Here is a 20,131-nt window from a genome sequence, read left to right on the forward strand (position 1 = left end):
GGTGCATATGGCCCTTCTTTTCACTATATTTGTATCTTTAGGGTAAATATCCAATAGTGCAATTGTGGGTCATAGAGTAGTTCTATTTTCAACTTTTTCAGAAACCTCCTACTGTTTTCCAGAGTGGCTGCACCAGCTTGCATTCCCACCAACAGTGTAGGAGGGTTCCCCTTTCTCCGCATCCTCATGGGGAACATCTGTTGTTTCCTGACTGGTTAATTTTAGTCATTCTGACTGGTGTGAGGTGGCATCTCACTGTGATTTTGATTTGTATTTCCCTGATGCTGAGTGATGTGGAGCACTTTTTCATGTGTCTGTTGGCCATCTGGGTGTCTTCTTTGCAGAAATGTCTGTTCATGTCCTCTGCCCATTTCTTGATCGGATTATTTGTTCCTTGAGTATTGAGTTTGGTAAGTTCTTTATAGATTTTGGATACTAGCCCTTTATCTGATCTGATATGTCATCTGTGAATATCTTCTCCCATTCTGTCAGTTGTCTTTTGGTTTTGTTAACTGTTTCTGTTGCTGTACAAAAGCTAGTCATTCTTTAAACAAAGAATAAGAATCCAGAGAGTCCATGTTTAATATTTATTTTTCATATTTCAGGAACTTGTCTCCAGGTCTTATGAGAATAAATAAAAGAGTTGAGTGAGACTTACCAATGTCTTATGGAAAAACCTGGTTCTTTATGGTAAATTGTTTTCCGGAACAAAATGCTGCAAAGGGAAAGTTTTCAAAAACAAACGTGTAGGAGGATTTCTTAAAGTAACTGCTTTCTGGGAAAACATGGCTCAGGTAAAGCTTACCATTATTAATTTTTTACATCTGAATTCGAAATCCTTGAAATAAATTTATTTTGGTCACTACTTCCCAGGTGCGGCTGCTTTTAAAAAACGGAGTCACAACTTGAATTTTGGAAAATTATTGACTAAAGAGATGTCAATAGAGAAGTTAATTTGGTGGGAACATGTTTAATTTTATCTAGAATTTGCAGGAATATGAGGCCATCTGCTTTATGTTTATGTCTACTTTAGTAAATTGGTCATTTTATGTCTTTCATTTGGTTTATTTATATAGCCAAAATTCAGAGCTTTACTAATTATGATGAGAATGTCCTGTCACCAAATAGAGTTGGTTCCTTGGTTGAAATGGAACAGTAGCTTGCTTGGGGAATGATTTTTATAGTGCTTTTTTAAAAAAAAAAATTTGACCTATTTCCTTGATATTGATTACATATAAATCAAATGTTTCAGAGTATCATTGTTTTAACACTTTTCTTGGAAGCTTGACAAGAACCCTCCTAATTTAGTTCAGCAAAGTTATAGCCATGCTTATATTTTATCAAACCATGCACGCTCCCAACCTGCATTGATGAACATCCTTCTGTTTCAGGGGAAATTTCAAATAAAAACTGCACTTTAGTTTTTTGTTTCGTTTTGCTTTGTTTTTTTTCAGTAACTGCTTGTCCAGCCCTGAGCTAGTTGCCAAGCAAAAATATGATTGTTTCCCAGTCAGTGGGAAGTAATCCAGTGGCACTCTTCCATTAGTAATGCCTCTCAATGAGAACGGGGGTTGTTAGGCAACGGATGGCATAGGGTAGGATCAGGAAAGAGACTTTAGAGTTAAGAATTCATGCCAAATACTATTCCAAATTCTGTACTGAGTCAATGTTTTAAACTTTTGTTTTGAAATAATTTTAGATTCAAATAAAGTTGCAAAAATAGTACAGAGTTCCTGTGTACCTTTCAGCTAGGTTCCCGTAATGACAGCGTCTTACAAAACCATCGCGTAGCTACCAAAATCAGGAAAGTGAAACCATGGGAGGCTGTGGACTCTGAGGAACAAACTGAGGGTTATCGACAGGGTGGGGGGGGTGTGCGTGAACCTGGTAGTGGGTATTAAGGAGGGCATGTAGTGCATGGAGGGTTTTAGAAGGGAGGGGGTGTGGGGATGGGGTGAGTCCAGTGGTGGGTATTCAGGAGGGCATGTACCTCATGGAGCACTGGGTGTGGTGCATAGACAATGAATTCTGGAACACTGAAAAAAAAATGTAAAAATTAAGGAAATTGAAATCGGTACAAAATAATAAGCTCAACTACAGACTTTATTAAGATTTCACCAGTTTTTACATGCACTTCTTTTTTTCTTTTTGTGTTTTGCTGTTGTTTAGTCTATAAAATTTTATCACCTGCATAGATTTCTATAATTTCCACTAAAATCAGGATAGAAAACTGTTCTGGCACTATTTTGTATTTGCTGTCTGTTGATTTTCTTTTCCCAAATTGATGTTTCTGATTGTCAATACATTGAATAATTTTGGAATATATTCTGGAAATCTTAAGTCAGATTGTAAGACTATTTATGTTTTCATCTTCTATTTCAGTATGTAATCTACACGTTAAAGTTCGGATGCATGTCCTGGCCCACTTCCATGGGTTGTAGTCTAAATGCTAACTGAGATCCCAAACCTTTGCAGTGCTGTTCTGGTTTGCTCTGTTTATGTGCTTTTCAGTGGGGGACCAATGTGAAACCTTAGTAATATTCTGCACCACAGATTGGTTTTCAAATATGTTGCTTTGTGATTCCAATTGGTCTCATGCATAGGTCACTCTGAAAGCTGCCCAGAATGTCTCACACAGAATCCCTTTCCGCAGCTGCCTTCCTGTCCCTACGCATGACTTCCGCTTCTACTTGGGGGCAAGTTGGGTGCTTCATCTCTGTGGCCATTCCTTGAGAGCAGGCTTAGTGTAGTGGACAGGAGTCCCGTTTCAGTCTCCACAGTGCATGCCAGAGAGATGAAAGGGTGCTATTTCTTTGCTGATGTTCACTTAATTTAAGATTGGGATTATCCACATGGTTTAATTCCAGTTTCCGTAGTCACAGTGCTCAGTGTGGAGGGAGGGAATGTACCTTTGCTCCTGTTAGTGCCGCCTGGGGAGGGGTGTTAGGGCTCCGACACACAGTCCCCACAGTGCATGGTGGGAGGAGGTAGGAATGCTACCTACTTAGTGTAGGGCAGGGATGGAAGACAGCATTCTGTCCAGTCTCTGTGGCGCCCTGTGGGGCAACAGTGAGGCACAGCACAGCTCTTATCATTCCAGACCCGGGGGGAAGTCAAAAGAGTTATGTTTTACAGGGCTGCCCTTGTCCCAGTCTTTGTATAAAGAAGCTATGTTTTCTTGGGGCTTAAAAAAACCCAAAAACCAATAAACAAAACTTTTTGCATTGGCATTTCTAGTTTATGGGTTTCTCTATTAACCAGCCTACGGTACACAGGAGGCAAAACAAACAAAAACCAGAGAATTCACTTCAGCATATTCCTCAAGCCATAAAATTCCCAGTTTACCTTCTTTTCTTTGCTTTTCGATTGCTCTGATATTTATTTATTTTGTCCAGGGTTTTTGTTATAATTAGTAGGAGGAATAAAGGATAATGAACTAAGTCATTCTCTAGAAAGGCCAACGGTTAGTCCATTTTCAGGCCACATATTCAGTCTAGCCTCATTTTCTGTTTTTCAGCGTTTGCTAAATAAACAGCTCCGTGTGCTGTTAATTCTCCTCAAGAGTTCTGGAGGAAGTAGAAGACTTAGTGCCAGATCTCAAGTCCATTACAGTCAAACTCAGTCAAAATATGTGAAAAATTTCTGTTTACCAGGAACGTTTCCTAGCTAGGGATAAATATCATAGTCTAGGTGGGGAACAGACATTCACACACATGACCCCGTTACAAATGGGTAAACAACATATTGTGAAATGTTTTAAAAGCTTACTGAGTGAATAATTCTCTTTTTATATATGTATATTAATGCTACTTTGTGATGACTGAGTCGGTTTTTGGAAGTAAGGCAGGAAATTGATAGACTATTTGGGAAATGAGACAAAGTGCAAAAATATGAATTTTCATACCAGAACTTCCCCAAATCAAATGCCAGTGAAGCTTATATGCAGATAGAATTGTTGAGTGTGGGAAAAGGATAAGGAACAGGAGAAATGAGGGGAAATGTATTGGGATTTGGTTGTGAGGAGCAGTATTTTAGCTCTCAAGGTCAGTCACAGAGGAAGGTGAACCATGTGAATTCAAGCCACAAGAGAAATGTGGGGAAAAGTCACTTCTTAGTATGGGACAGTCACGTGCTCCTGTTTTGAGAATGGTTGAAAGCAAGGAGCTCATATTACTCATTTCAATTTTGAAGGTGTCTTAGTTCAGACTTTTGTAACAAGGTACCACAGAGTGAGTAGCTTATAAACAACGGAAATTTGTTTCTCACAGTCTGGGGCCTAGAAGTCCATTGAGACGGGGGGTGCCAACATGGCTACTTCTGGCGCATTCCCTCTGCTGAGTTGCAGACTGTGGACTTCTCACTATATACTCACATGGGTGGAAAAGTGTTAAAATGCTCTCTGGAGTCTTTTTTGTAAGAGCACTATTTCCACTCATAAGGGTTCCACCCCCATGATCTAATCTCCCAAAGCCTGTCCCCTAATATCATCACATAGGACATTAGGATTTCAATACATGAATTTTTGGAGGGGGGAGACAGAATATTGAGTCTTTTTCAATATGAAAGGGAAATACAGAGCTTCTAAAATTAGATATCTTATAGTACCTATATAATGCAATGCTCACTAGTATAAATGCATAAAGAAAAAGAAAAGAAAGTTAAAGAAAGCCATGGCACTTAACTAATGTTGAAATCACTCTAACAGAATGATTCTGAAGTGACATGACCATGTTTCAAAACGCCAGAGAAAGGAAATACGATAATAGTAATTCTTGATGAAATATTGTTTTGTTTTTTAAATTAAAAGTGAAACAATATTTTTTAAATTTCTGAGTGACTTAGCAAATATTTCCCTTTAAAAAGAAATTATAATTTATTTTTTAAAATGTCATGCCAATTTTCTAATCTAATCATATTTGAAATTGGATCAGTTATAATAGAAGGAAGACCCAAATCAACTTTTAAGAATTGCTTTCATACTACATTGACTTGTATAATAAAATTAATTTTGAAATAGTTGAGTTATCTGATTTTAAATAAACCAAGGTATTAAGATTAAAGACGTGGAAAATTAAATTCCTCCCTAGTGTGAGAAAATGACTCACAGTCTCTTCGGGATGTAATGTAATCGAACGGGCCCATTGGAAGCATGTGTTGGTTTCTTAATATTTCACATATTATGAACACGGCTACTGCAAAGGAGGGAGCACTGACTATTGTCAATTGTCTTACTATTGTCTCACTTCCGTTTGACACCTATCATGTTAAGAGAAAGACCGTGGATCTTGGACGAGAGAGGGCTTCTCTTGGGGTTTTGTGGGAACACCTGTTAATGCTGAAGGAGGAAGACCAATATGGCTCCAGGAATCTGGCCGGGAAATAAACCCCTGTTGTTACAAGTGCCAGCAGACCAGACTCTAGACTTGTAGGGGCTTAAACACTTAGGATCTTGTTCATTTTACACAACAAAATGTCTGAAGATACATTATCTGGGGGTGGTATGACTGCCCGAGGACAGCAACAGAGGCTCCGTCTCCTTCCTCCACACTCTACCGTATTCAGCACATTCCCGCCACCACCTCTGTCTGCAGATGATGGTCCTGTCTTTAATCACTGATTCCACCGTAAGAGAGAAGAGACTAGGAATTGTTTGTTTTTGAACAGAACCAAACACAGAAGACCACTGGACACAGAGAGGATGTTGCCAAACGGTTGACTCTGTGTAAACGATCTTAAGAACAGCTTAGTTAAGTGAACGTCGTGCCCTACAACATCCAACACACTTTGCATTGCAAGAGTTACTGAATTGCCACATCTTCTGGTGTGAGCTTTATCTCTTGGGGCCAGTCTTCTGGTCCACAACGATTTAAACTAATCTCTTTACCTTTAGTCTCATATTTCTGTTGACTTATTACTTAGACATATCCTCTCTTCTTGTAGTTTTAGTATCTGATTATGTATTTCATTCCAAAGTTTCTTTCTGTCTAGCTAAGAGAGTCTGATTCCTTGTTTCTTCCAGCGTTTGTAGTATCTGTCTCATTGTCTCCATGTATTTGTTGCCTTAAACCTTTCTGTGTGGTTTTCTTAATTAAGTTGCAATTATGGCCATGAGTAGCTCCAAGATTCACATCTTTTCAGCTTCACCAGTGAAAATGACATAACTCTTATTTTTTTTAATTCTCTATTTAAAATATTCAAAGAAAGACTCTTGATTGTCTAGTTCACATGCTCACCTCAAAACATGAGTCGTGAGATTAATTCCACTATGAAATGCGTGTGAGGAAATGTTGAACCATTTCCCTAAAAGAAGAATAGGGAAATTCTCTTTCTTTCTTTCTTCTTTCATCTTTTTTTTTTTTTTAAGTTTTATTTATTTACTTGGAGTGGGAAGGGGCAGAAGGAAAGGGAGAGAGAATTTTAGGAAGGCTCTATGCCCAGCATGGAGTCCGACTCAGGACTGGATCTAATGACCCTGAGATCATGACCTGAACCAAAACCAAGAATCAGATGTTTAATGGACTGAGTCACTCAGGCACCTCAGAGTAAGGGATTTCTTAGCAGAATAGGGGAAAAGTATTGACAGGGTAAAAAAAAAAGAAAAGAAAGACAAAAGAAAAGAAGAGAAAGAGAAAAGAAAAGAAAAGAAAAAAGAAAAGTAATGATATATATTATTCTACCATATAAGGTTCTATTTATTTACTGTTTTTAAATTTACTTTTCTGACAATGCTATGCAATAACTTTTTTTTAAGAGATTTATTATTTAGAGAATACATGTGCATGCACAAGTAGGGGGAAGTGAGAGGGAGAGAGAAACTCAAGTGCTCTGAGGGCAGAGCCTGCTTGGGTTCAATCTCATGATCCCAAGATCACGGCCCAAGTACAACCCAAAAGTCGGACACTAACCAACTGAGCTGCCCAGGCGCCCCTACACAGTAACATTTTATGGTTTGGCTTGAAATTCTCTTAAGCAGTTCATTAGTTATTTCAAATTTCAAGAGATAACCCCGTCTTTCCCCATTTTTATAGTTTTTATTTAAATTGCAATTAGTTAACACACAGAGCAACATTGATTTCAGGTGTAGAATTCAGTGACTCAACACTTGCATACACAACCGCGATCATTGATCATCGCCGTGAGGACAGTCCTTAATCCCCATCCCCCGCCCAACCCGTCGCGCACCCACCGCCCCTCTGTGACCATCAGTTCGCTCTCTCTCGGTGAAAGCCTGTTTCTTGGTTTGACTTTCTCTTTTTTTCTCTTAAGATCATTTGTTTGCTTTTTGAATTCCACATAGGAGTGAAGTCATACAGTATTGGTCTCTCCGTGGCTGACTTAGAGAAATCCTCTCTTTTCCCAAGTCAGACACCAGGACGTCAACTCCAAGAGCACAGCTGTGTTGCAAGATGGCAGCAGGAGCACATTCAGTCTCTGGTGGGGTGAACAGAAGTGTCACGCAGCGTGCGCGTTTTCCAGGCCTCGTTCTTCTAAAGTGGACCCCCACATTTCTAGAGAGAAAAAGGGAAAAAAACATGACACATGTCTTACACTTGCTATAATTGTGAGGTAAATGGCTACCCCTGGTACGGTCAATACTGGACTGGACTCTACCCAGACTGGGAGTTCCATTTTGACGTTCACATGTAGGATCCTAACTCTGATTTAGCAAAACATATTCCCACCGAGATCAGGTCAGCTTCATCATCTCTGAGGATAGAGAGTTACTGCAGTTGATGGAGCAAGTGGTCTTGATGGTTTTCGTTCTGGGTGGGCAGTGACCACAAATGCAGTGATTTCCTGTGTAAATGGAGGGTATTGCCAGAGGCAGAAGAGCAGCAAGGCCTTTCCTCTGCAAGCAACAGGCTGTGCAAGACCCCTGCTAACAAAGCACTTCCACCTCTCCGGTACCAGTACGTTGTTTGTGTGTCATGGAGGTATTCTTTCTTCCTTCTAAAAAGAAGAAAATTATTACCAGAGATACTTCCAGGACTTGTTCAAGATCCTCAGACCTTAACAATACCCAGAACCTCAAAGTCAGGGTTTTTGGTCCTAGTTCAGTTCTATTTTTATAGCACAACCATCCTTTGAACCCGAGAGGAAGTCTTCTCTGACAGTTCTGTGACAATGACATGGAGGGACTTGAAGTAAAGATGAAGATGTTCATCTTTATAACAAGATCCGAAGATAATTACTCGTTGATTCATTCTCTGGTGAATTTACTGTGAATTCTCTCTAGTGACCGGACGATGGATGCTGCGGCCAGTCAGAGTGATAAACTTACAGATGTAAAGAACCCGACTGACATCCAGACAAGACTGTAGATTCAAAGAGGAACATTTTAGGAGAGAAGGAAACTAATTCCTACAAGTCCAAAAACCTGCTGTTGCTAGTAAGTGAAATCCTAAATAATCCACGTTCGAACGATTTCACAGGATGTTTATATTAACATCATCACATTTGACTGACACCAGAAATCAGTGCAATGTGGGCTTGCTAAAAGCAAAGCTGCTTGTCAAAGAGAATCTCATGTTTGTCTGTATTCAGGTTTACTGTTACATAAAAGAACAGGTATATACCCTAAATCCTGAAGGTAGTTCAGAGAAGTATTATTTGAAAAGAGAACAGAAAAATAGTTTTTCTTGCAGGACAGAAAGACCCATGACAAAGTTACTTTTAAATTAAATGTAGATAATGCCTCTTTAATTAGATTTTATTTTCTCCTTTCTTAAATTTTTAATTTTTAGCTTTTTAAATTTTATTATGTCAGTCACCATACATTACATCATTAGTTTTTGTTGTAGTGTTCCACGATTCATTGTTTGCCTATAACACCCGGTGCTCCATGCAACCCGTGCCCACCTTAAAACCCATCACTGGGCGACCCCTCACCCCACCAGACTTCCTTCTAAAACCCTCAGTTTGTTTCCTGTAGTTCATAGTCTTTCGTGGTTCACCTTCCCCTCTGATTTCTTGCCCTTCATTTTCCCTTCCTTCTCCTAATGTCCTCCATGCTGTTCCTTATGCTCCACATGTAAGTGAAACCATGTGATGATTGTCTTTCTCTGAATGACTTACTTCACTCAGCATGATCCCCTTCAGTTCCATCTATGTCAGTGCCAATGGTGGGTGTTCATCCTTTCTGATGGCTGAGTAATACTCCAATGTATGTATGGACCACATCTTCTTTATCCATTCTTCTGTTGAAGGGCATCTCCACTCTTTCCACAGTTTGGCTATTGCAGACACTGCTGCTATGAACATTGGGGTGCAGGTGCCCCTTCTTTTCACAACATCAGTATCTTTGGGGTAAATACCTGGGAATGCAATTGCTGGGTCACAGGGTAGCTCTGTTTTTAACTTTTTGAGAAACTTCCACACTGTTTTCCAAAGTGGCTATACCAGCTTGCCTTCCCATCAACAGTGTAAGAGAATTACCCTTTCTCCACATCCTCTCCAACATTTGTTGTTTCCTGCCTTGTCAATTTTTTGCCATTCCAACTGGTGTAAGATGGTATCTCAATGTGGTATTGATTTGAATTTCTCAATGGCTAATGATGTTGGGACATTTTTTCATGTGTCTGTTAGCCATTCGTATGTTTTCTCTGCAGAAGTGTCTGTTCATATCTTCTGCCCATTTTTTGACAAGATTATTTGTTTTCTGGGTGTTGAGTTTGAGATGTTCTTTATAGATCTTGGATATCAGCTCTTTGTCTGTAGTGTCATTAGCGAATATCTTCTCCCATTCCGTGGGTTGTCTCTTTGCTTTGTTGACTGTTTCCTTTGCTGTGCAAAAGCTTCTGATCTTGACCAAGTCCCAGAAGTTCATTTTCACTTTTGTTTCCTTTGCCTTTGGAGACATGTCTTGAAATAAGTTGCTATGGTTAATGTCAAAGAGGTTACTGCCTATGTTCTTACCTAGGATTTTGATGGATTCCTGTCTTATATTGAGCTGTTTCATCCATTTTGAGTTTATTTCTGTGTGTGGTGTAAGGGAATGGTTGAATTTCATTCTTCTGTATATAGCTATCCAATTTTCCCAGCACCATTTATGGAAGAGACTTTTTTCCATTGGATTTTTTTTTTTTCCGCATTGTCAAAGTTTATTTTACCATAGTGTTGAGGCTCCACATCTGGACTCTATTTTGTTCCATTGGTCTTTGTGTCTGGTTTTGTGCTAGTACCATGCTCTCTTGGTGATTACCCCTTTGTTACACACCTTGAAATCAGGCAACATGATGCTCCCTGCTTTGCTTTTCTTTTTCAACATTTCCTTGGTGATTCAGGGTCTTTTCTGATTCCATACAAACTAGAATTGTTTGTTCCAGCACTTTGAAAAATGCTGTTGGTATTCTGATGGGGATGGCACTGAAAGTATAGATTGCTCTGAACAGAAGAGACATTTATTTATTTATTTATTTATTTATTTGACAGATAGAGATCACAAGTAGGCAGACAGGCAGGCAGAGAGGAGGAAGCAGGCTCCCTGCTGCGCAGAGAGCCCGATGAGGGACTCGATCCCAGGACCCTGAGATCACGACCCGAGCCGAAGGCAGAGGCTTTAACCCACTGAGACACCCAGGCGCCCCCAGAAGAGACATTTTAACAATGTTTATTCTTCCAATCCATGAGGATGGGAGGTTTTACCATCTTTTTGTGTCTTCCTCAACTTCTTTCATGAGTTTTATGTAGTTTCTAGAGTATAGATGCTTCACTTCTTTGGTTAGGTTTATTCTAAGGTATCTTATAGTTTTGGTGCTATTATAAATGGAATCAATTCCCTAACTTCTCTTTCTACAGTTACATCATTAGTGTATAGGAAAGCAACTGATTCTTTATGTTCTTCTTTTAAAATGTCTTACATTTTAGTTTATTAAGAACACATAAAAAGGTAGCCTTCAAAATTTAAATATCCAATAAAAGGTTTAAAGAGGAATGAAAATAAATTGTTATGTAAGAGGACAGATGAAAATGATAAACTATAAACATATTGTTATATTTTTCTCCATGCATAATTATTTAAATATTTATTTAGTCTTAAATTGCTTTATTAATTTGTTATTTAGTTCCAATTGCAAATGTCAACTAGCTATATTTCTGTTTTAAATTATAGCATTTAGGAGTGCCTGGGTGGCTTAGAGGGTTAAAGACTCTGCCTTCGGCTCGGTCATGATCTCAGGGTCCTGGGATCAAGCCCTGCATCGGGCTCTCTGCTCAACAGGGAGCCTGCTTCCCCCTCTCTCTCTGCCTGCCTCTCTGCCTACTGTGATCTCTCTTTCTCTGTCAAATAAATAAAAATCTTTAAAATAAATAAATAAACTATAGCATTTATGTAACAGAATAGTAAGTAATAAGTAAAAATCTATCAGTTTGCTTTAATTCATAAATGTTTTAGAACTCTGAAAATTCATAGAATTCTATGTAAAAAATTTCAATAATACCAACTTAGAAAAATTTATCAATTATTTTTAAAGAATTCAAATTTCTATGCTTTTGACTCCATGATTACAATTAATATATTTATAAGTACAAAGATTGGAATATATATAGCCTCATTAAAATGATATAAACCACTATCATATATATGAAAATAATTTTTTTGTTTTTCCTTAGAACATGTTGAATATTATTTTGTCTTTTTATTATGTTCTAACCTTTGAACTTCCAGTTTTTATTTTCATACAACAGAGATCACTACTTTCACTCACAGAGTGTTTTAATATCTCAATGTTTTGGTTTAAGATAATAAAGATTTTTCTTTGCAGTCAATGTTCTAACGCTAATAATCTACATTCTGTGTGTGATTTTTTATTAAATCATTTATGTCATCTATTTCATGATTATCTCTGAAACATTTGCTTCTAGGTCTATTTCCAAGTACTAAAGAAAAAAAGCTGTAAAAATCATTGCTGAATGTTTCCCCATACAAAATGTCTATATTTCCACATTGTGAATATCGAATAGGTTTTCAGAGCCCTCATATTAACAAATTATAAATAAAAGTTAAATTTCAATATTATATAATTTATTTATCTCCCTTAAACATATATATTGAGTTTATTAAAGAGCTATATTCGTAACAATTAATTGAAAGGAAACTATGAATTAAATGATTCCTCAAATGTTAACAGTTTTATCTTCTGGTGATTGAATATTAATGGTTTCAAATGAGAAAAAATCACCAAGTTTATTTTAAAAAATACAGAAGCTAAATGATTCCATGAAACTTTTTAAAAGATTTAATTTATTTATTTGACAGACAGATCACAAGTAGGCAAGACAAGAGAGGCAGACAGAGGGGGGTGGGAAGCAGGCTCCCCGCCGAGCAGAGAGCCTGATTTGGGGCTCGATCCCAGGACCCCGAGATCATGACCTGAGCCGAAGGCAGAGGCTTAACCCACTGAACTACCCAGGCGTCCCTCCATGAAATGTTCTGATGACGTTTTTTATTGAGATTTTTGTTTCTAGCCAAATTGGGATGCAAGTAAAACATTCTTGGTTACTCTTCTCTCAGTGTCATGTTCGGCGGAACACAACAGAAGGGAAGAGGCGGGAGGGACTGGAGGGGACAGAATGGCGCTTGTCATCCGAACGGCTCTTCTGACACAGATGTGTCCCTGCCTGCCTGGGCGAGCTTAGCCAAGTCATTCTTTGAGCTTGAATGATCTTATCTACAAAATTCTTAGTCCGTACAATTTTTGAGAGAAGTAACTTAGGTTACACTTGTGAAAACATCTGGCGACTAAATGACATTTAATGAATGTTCACTTTTCATTCTTTCAGTTATTTATTCATTCTTCATGATACATTTCTACTTTTTTGGTCCCTAGAGCCAGTCTCAATCACAGGTAGCCTTTCTTTCTGACTTCTCTTCTCCAGCAACACTGAGGTATTTAGCTTGCATGTAGTTATTTAGCCCTTTCAGGCTAGTCTATAGGAAGGGGAGCATCTTCTAAAGTACTGTGTGTTTCTCTGAAACACATAGAAGCTATCACCAGATAATTGGAAACTAATGATAATCATTGATATTCCTGAACTTTTCTCAATAGTGAAGTGGGTCTAAGATTCTCCATATGCTCCCCTCCTCAATGTTATTTGAGAATGTTTTGGTTCTTTTCATGTTGTCAATCCGTTTAGCACAATCTTAGGTTGATAACTGATAAAACTGATCAACTTCAGTACAAAAGAGGACTTCATGAGGGCACCTGGGTGGCTCAGTGGGTTAAAGCCTCTGCCTTCGGCTCAGGTCATGATCCCAGGGTCCTGGGATCGAGTCCCGCATTGGGCTCTCTGCTCAGCAGGGAGCCTGCTTCCTCCTCTCTCTCTGCCTGCCTCTCTGCCTACTTGTGATCTCTGTCTGTCAAATAGATAAATAAAAAAAAAAAAAAGAGGATTTCATGAAAGTGATGCCAAGATTTGTGGGTCTTCAGCCTTCACCAGAATGTGCTTAGATTTCTGTTTGATAGTATCCTTTTCCCCTTCCCAACCATCTACACCACCTCATCCTTTTGGGGGGGGGCGCTCTGGAATTGGTGACTTTCTACCTTGTAGAAAAACTCTTAGGTCCTGCCTCTGCCCTTCTGTGGATGAAGAATGAAGTCTCTGTCTTAGCTCTTCTATTTCCCCCCGACCTGTGTGTCTTCTACTCTGCCCATCTGAAAGCATTCATGCCTTTAGTTCTGGAAGCTCTACACTCTCTTCTGAGCTGTTTTACTCTCATGTGCAGCTTTTCCATTTCTGAGCAACATTAAGCTCCAGGAGAGGGCTGTGCTCTCCATGAAGCCGTGTGCCTTTCTAGATAAGCAGAAACTAGTCTTCCTCGTTGTTGTTGTGTTCTGATGACAGACCCACTTGTCTTTTCTATAACAAATCATTTTCTTCTGAAATAGAAAATATCCATATCCTGTTTTTAAAGTTCATGCCCTCGCCAATCATTCAGTCTTTCTTCGACAAATATTTCTGAGCTCCTTCTTCATTCAGACCCTGGATTTGGTGATCAGGTCTTATCATGAAAACAAAACAAAACAAAATATAGTCCCTAATCACAAAGGTTTCTCAATCCAAATTAGTTAATTTGTATTCTATATGATTGTTCTAGAAGCAATCATAGGCTACCACGTTTAGAAGAAATGAACCCAGAAAGCTTCAGGGGATATTTGAATGCAGTTGATTTAGTTTGTTGGAGTGGTAAAAGGTCATTTTACGGCCACTTGTGCAAATCCATGGAAGGGTGAAAGGCAGTTATTCAGTGAGCTGAAGGGAAAAAAGTACATTTGAAAATTGTTAGGAAATATCAAAACGTGATGTTTATAGCAGGTAAATATGGAGGATTGAAGGCAGTAATGTCCACGGAAGGAATTTACTTGAAGAATTACTATACACATTTTCATTTTTATATTTCTTTTACTTAATTCATCTTTGTGAAAAATTTTGTCTTCTTTCTCATTCCTCTTCCAAAATCTGATAAGCGAATCTACACCACAGTAGTGTTGACTGGACATGGCTAACGTGTTGTGATCTCTCCAAGTACCAACTCCTGCACCGTTGCAGCTCCTGGAAATGCTCGTGCTTTCGCACACTCACAAAGTGCACATCGAAGGGTGAAATTTTAACCCACTTAGGTAGATCTGTATGAGAAATCATTCTAAGCATTTGTTTTTTTCCAGCACTGGAAATAATTTCTGCTTCCTATTTCTGTCAGTATCATGCCTGAAAACATAACATATACTTGAAGGTTATACCCAATTTGTAACAAGATACACTCATCCCACCCTTATAGACTGAGACTTAAATAATCAGTTGTGAAACTTGTAGGGCCATATGACATACAGATTTAATAAAACGTATGATTTTTAGCTGAATTTATGCATATTTGCTAGTTTGTATCTTCTAAAGATTTGGCCCCTTTCGGGCACCTGGGTGCTCAGTTGGTTAAGCAACTGCCTTCGGCTCAGTCATGATCCCTGAGTCCCAGGATCGAGGCTCTCATCGGGCTCCCTGGTCAGCCGGGGGTCTGCTTCTCCTTCGGACCCTCCCCCCTCTCATGCTCTCTGCCTCTCTCTCACTGTCTCTCAAATAAATAAATAAAAATCTTTAAAAAAATCATTTGTCACTTTCATCTAAGTTATTGAATTTGTAGTCACAGAGTTATTTTTCTCTGTACCTGGTAGTCATGACCACCCACCTTATCTGTTACTGTGATTTGTGTCTTCTTTTTATTAACCTTACTGGAAATTTGTTAATTTTATCTTTTTAAAGTAAGTTTTTAGATTCATTGATTTTCTCCATTCTTTTGTTTTTTACAGTGATATGTAATGGTTCTTTGACATTAAAAAGACTAAGACACCAGAATCTGAGGGGTGAGTCAACTGTTTCATGCTCTGCAATGACTAAGGATTGTGGCTGTACACACAAAATGCACAGGAGTAGTTGCTAATGCATGAGCTTAACTTACTGTAGATTACGATACTTTACTTTGTCTTGTTCATTCACATTCCGTTTTTAACTGGCTCATTTACTCTTGCGTCCTGCAATTACTTGTGGAAAACCAACTGTGGCCCTGGCAACTACTATGGTCTGGGAATATGCAGTATGAGATATGAACTATAAACTAAACAGTCCACATCAGATAGTACCAAGTGCTATGAGAAAATAAAATGAAGAGCATAGATAGTGCTGGGAGGCACTATTATACGTAGACTGGTACTGGAAGGTCTTTCAATAATATTTGAGCTACAGAAGAAAAATTGAATGATGTGGATTAATGGATAAGAGTATTTCAGAAAAAGGAGGAAACAGCAAGTCCATGAAGTAAAAAAAAAAAGGCTTGTGATGGGTATTAAGGAGGGCCCACGCTGTGAAGAGCACCGGGTGTTCGACACAACTAATCAATCGTTGAACGCTACGTCAAACCCAATGATACGCTGGCTAACTAAACGCGAGGGGAAAAAAGCCTTGTATGTTCAAGGAACATCAGAGTGTTGGCTCTAACAAATGTACCAACATTTAGGAAGATGAAAGAAGAATAATTATTAAGACATCCAACAGAGTAAGTCCATCGAGAAAGCCCAAGCTCTTAGAATTCAACACCCGTGCCGTGCGTACTGCAGAAACATGAGAGCTGTTTAAGCTCCGGCATCTGTATGATACAGAGGTTGGAGGTTCAAGTCAAGCTAGTAGGAACCCTATTCTAATGAGCTTCATAGTCTCCTTCCATTGTTCATTATGCATTAAATAGTATCTTAAAGGTAGGATCATCTGAAGTACTGGTACTTCAATAGAGACTTTCACTTTTTTTTTCTTTTGCTCTAGTAATTTGGTGATTCTCAAATTTTCATGTGCATGCACATTACTACACACAATCCTGCACACAAAACTAGGTCAGAATTGTCTGAGAATACCACCCCCCTAAAAAAACCTCAGTCGCCCTCCAAGTTCTCTGTCTCTCACTGACTTCTACTGTTCAGGGAAGAATTTGTTAGAACTAACCCTACTTATACAGAGATTTCACAGTTGAAATTTATGCCAATAACCTCTATTTAATATTCATGCAGCATTTGACTAAAATACTCTGACTTAACATTATGAAAATATTATTTCAGAAACATTTATATTGGTCAGAATATACACTGGAGTTAATTCCAAAAACAATCTAAAGGCAAAAGCTTAGAGTGAACAATTAGCTAAACCTTCTGTCGAGTTTGATAAAAGGAAACCTTTGTAAATATGGACGCAGTGCAGTAGCATTTTCTAATAGTTTACGTCTCTTGTTACACATTATATGCCCAATAACTGTCTTTTCTTCCCATGAATGAAACCTTCACTTCTGTGTTAATAATTGTAATATTAACTAAAATTTTGACTAAATTCTTGTTAATCTCCAGATATCTTTTTTTAGTGTTATTAGTATTTGGTTATAATACAGGCTTTTAAGAACCGTATGTTTGAGGATTTTTGATTAGTAAAGGAAAAAATAATTTTGAACTTGGGTTATGTGTTAATATAGAATGAAAATACACACACACATACATACACACGCATGGACACACGTAATACTGATCATGTGATACACTTAGGGGTACACTTGGAGTTTTCATAGGCTGGTGTTTCTGTCACATTCTCAGTCATCAGTCTCGAGGCCAAAGCTGTTCGTCATTCAGCTGACGATTCAGTTCAAAACTGGATTCTGAGAGGCCAGAATGAATCATGTCAAATTTTCGATTTAGTGTTCATGTGTTATTTTTGTTATTTCTTTTGATAAACAGAATAAATAAATTTTCTAAAAAATATTAAAATGAATAGCATGACACAACTATGCTTATTTTTCCTCCAGAGTTTGCAGTATAGGTTGTTGGAATTGGTTAAACAAAGAAATGTGGAGTCTGAAACCATTATTTCACGTAAATCACCAAAACATACGAGTGCCTCCAATTTATACCTCGAGTCTCCTATTGAACAAATATATGCCTGCTAATTGTTCTAATTTAGTTTTAAAGTAGTAAATCAGAATTTTATAAAAACATAATTTTTATAGATTAGTATAACATAGACTGTACCTGCACATCCGTGTTTTTATCTTTAAAATGCTCCTGGTCTTGGACAGAGCTCAGTTTTTGTTTGCAGTGTCTCGCATTTCTCCATGTAAATTAATAATGATCAGACTCTTGTGACACTCTCCAAATTCAAAATGATCTTCAACTATTAATAAATCTTAACAGCTCTATGATGCAATTAAATGCTGAGGAGTGTGATTAGGAAGGTCACGAACCTCTTACTTTCTGGGACTCTACAGAAATTTACTATCACATGGTGATGAGGTGTTACAGCAATGAAAAAGGCTGTAATGGTTTTGAATGCGTGTTACCAAAAATGTAAAGTTATTCACCAGGTGTTTGTTTCTTATCACTGGCATTAGTAAAAATAGAATATGTCTAACAATTTTGTAAGTAATATATATTTTATGCTTGTAATTTTTCAGGATCTCAGTTGATTTGAAAGTGGAGTTCTGATTTTTGAGAAACTAGGTAAACAGCGTGTTTCTTAGCGTAGTTCTCTGTAACATCAGTCATTTCTATAGCGCTCTGCAGGACTGGGAAAAAGACAACAAAATGTTAGAGTTCCTAAAATGCAAGAATTCTGGGTGACTGATTGAAAAGACATGTGAATTATTTAGATAAAATCAAACAGCAATGTAGATTTTTTTTATCTTTTTGATTGGGATTATAAAAATTTTAAAGCCTGACATATTTTAGCCCTGATAGAACATTATCCAGATTCTAGGCTTATAAAAACTATAAAAAGGCAAAAGTAACATTATTTCCTGAAAACCCCCCAAAACCACAAAAAGCACAAAAACCACAACCCGTTTTGTCTATACTCGAAGTATATGAGGGCTCTGGTTTGGAGGATTGTGAGAGCGCGGTCGCAGTATTTTGAATATATTATTGGGAATAAAAAAACACTTGATAAGGGAAAATTACTTCATTTTAACCAAACTGCAGTTTTATGTTCTTGCCAGATGAGTTTGCAAAAGAAAATTACATATTTTCAACTAAATAGACTAGCATGGCAATTGATTTTTTAAAATACATGTGAGTAAATAAGACCACACACGGACGGATTCTATGACCGCTTTAACTGGACTTCTCTGTGCCACTCACTCGTGTTGTTTCAGTATCAGGAGAAGCAAACACAAAGTGGAGCGGTCCTCTTCGGCAGGGCCAGTGTTCGGAGCTTTGCCAAGCAGATCCTCAACGAAACAACCGTAATTGGTCAAAATTATTTTTAAAAACACACACACACAAAACCACCAACCATTTGAAGAATCTGGAAATTGTCCTAAGGACGTACAGCAACAACAAAAGAAACACTTATTCAAGAGAATCTACAAGAATTCGGTAAGAGCAGTGAGAGTATGTGGTGCGTGTGTCCACCACGGGCACAAGTATGACCTGCCCCCAGCTCCTGCACTCAGCATGACGGAAGCTCCACGACGACCGAAAGAGGAGACTTCCTTTCCCCGAGTTCCCAGTCAAGGGCTACCGTCTTGTTTCCAGGCTGTTTCCAGGGCTGCTCTAATAAATTACCACAGACTTGGTGGCTTAAAATAACAGAAATTTGTTCCATCACTCTGGATCAAAATCAAGAAGTCAACAAAGCTGCACAAAGTCTGAACGCTCTGGGCGAGGAACCCGCTCCTTGCGTCTTCCACCTGGTGCCCCTGGTGCCCTCGGCCTGTGGCCCCCGGTGCCCCCGGCCTGTGGCTCTCTCTCTCCAGTCTTAGTTTCAACAGCCACACTGTTGCTTCCTCAGGGCGTCACTTACATGGATACTTGTCATTAGATTTAAGGCTCGTTCAGATAATTTAGATGAGCTTTTTTGTGCCAATATCCTTAATTTAATTACATCTGCAAAGACCCCTTTTCCAGATGAAGTGACATGGATAAGGTCAGGCATAAGGATGTCCGAATATCTTTGGAGTTGCCGCTTAGCCTGTTACAGTCCACCCTCTGGTCCTGCAAAATTTACATCCGACCCCACACAGAGTACACCTGTTCTATCCCAACACTCCCCGAACTTCAACATAACACAGCGGTGACTCTCAGTCCAAAATCTCATTTCAACATCATCAGTCGAAAAGTCCCAAATGTCGTCCTCTAAATCATCGAAATCAGGTATGAGTGATACACTGGGCATGACTTATCCTGGAGCAAGAGTCCTCCCCACCTGTGGAACCGTGAGGCTAGAAAACAAGCCGCCCACTTCCAAGACACAATGCTGGGACAGGGTAGGAACAGCTACAAACATCCGTACCCCAAAATGGAGAACACAGAAGGAAATAGGCATCTGTGACTGACTCCAAGCAAGTCCCAAACCCAGCGGCCACATTCTACTCAATTTCTGGGACTGGGAATCCTGCATGGCGGTGCAGCGGTCTGCCCCCGGGGCCCGGCTCTGTGGTCGAGATCTGCTGCAGCTCCCTAGCCCTCTGCGCCAGACAGCTCCACAGTCTCTGTCCCCAGAGCGGCTCAGAAGCCTCTGGTGGCTCAGGGGGTCTCCACTTCTTGTGCGTCCGTGGCTCCCACTTCTGTGTCTGCACACGTGCTTCTAGCCTTTGCTATGGAGCTGTAACCCC

General features: G+C 38.9%; 1 long non-coding RNA gene across 1 annotated transcript; it reads left to right on the forward strand.

The window, feature by feature from the left end:
* The first annotated feature begins 622 nt into the window (after nt 1-622).
* On the forward strand, nt 623-15,382 carry LOC309843601. The gene is made up of 3 exons (XR_014300244.1): nt 623-794; nt 7,298-8,389; nt 15,303-15,382. It is a non-coding gene; the product is annotated as an uncharacterized lncRNA (long non-coding RNA).
* The last annotated feature ends 4,749 nt before the right edge of the window (nt 15,383-20,131 follow it).

This window comes from Mustela nivalis, assembly GCF_964662115.1.
Source record: "Mustela nivalis genome assembly, chromosome: 11".
NCBI classification, from domain to species: Eukaryota; Metazoa; Chordata; class Mammalia; order Carnivora; family Mustelidae; genus Mustela; species Mustela nivalis.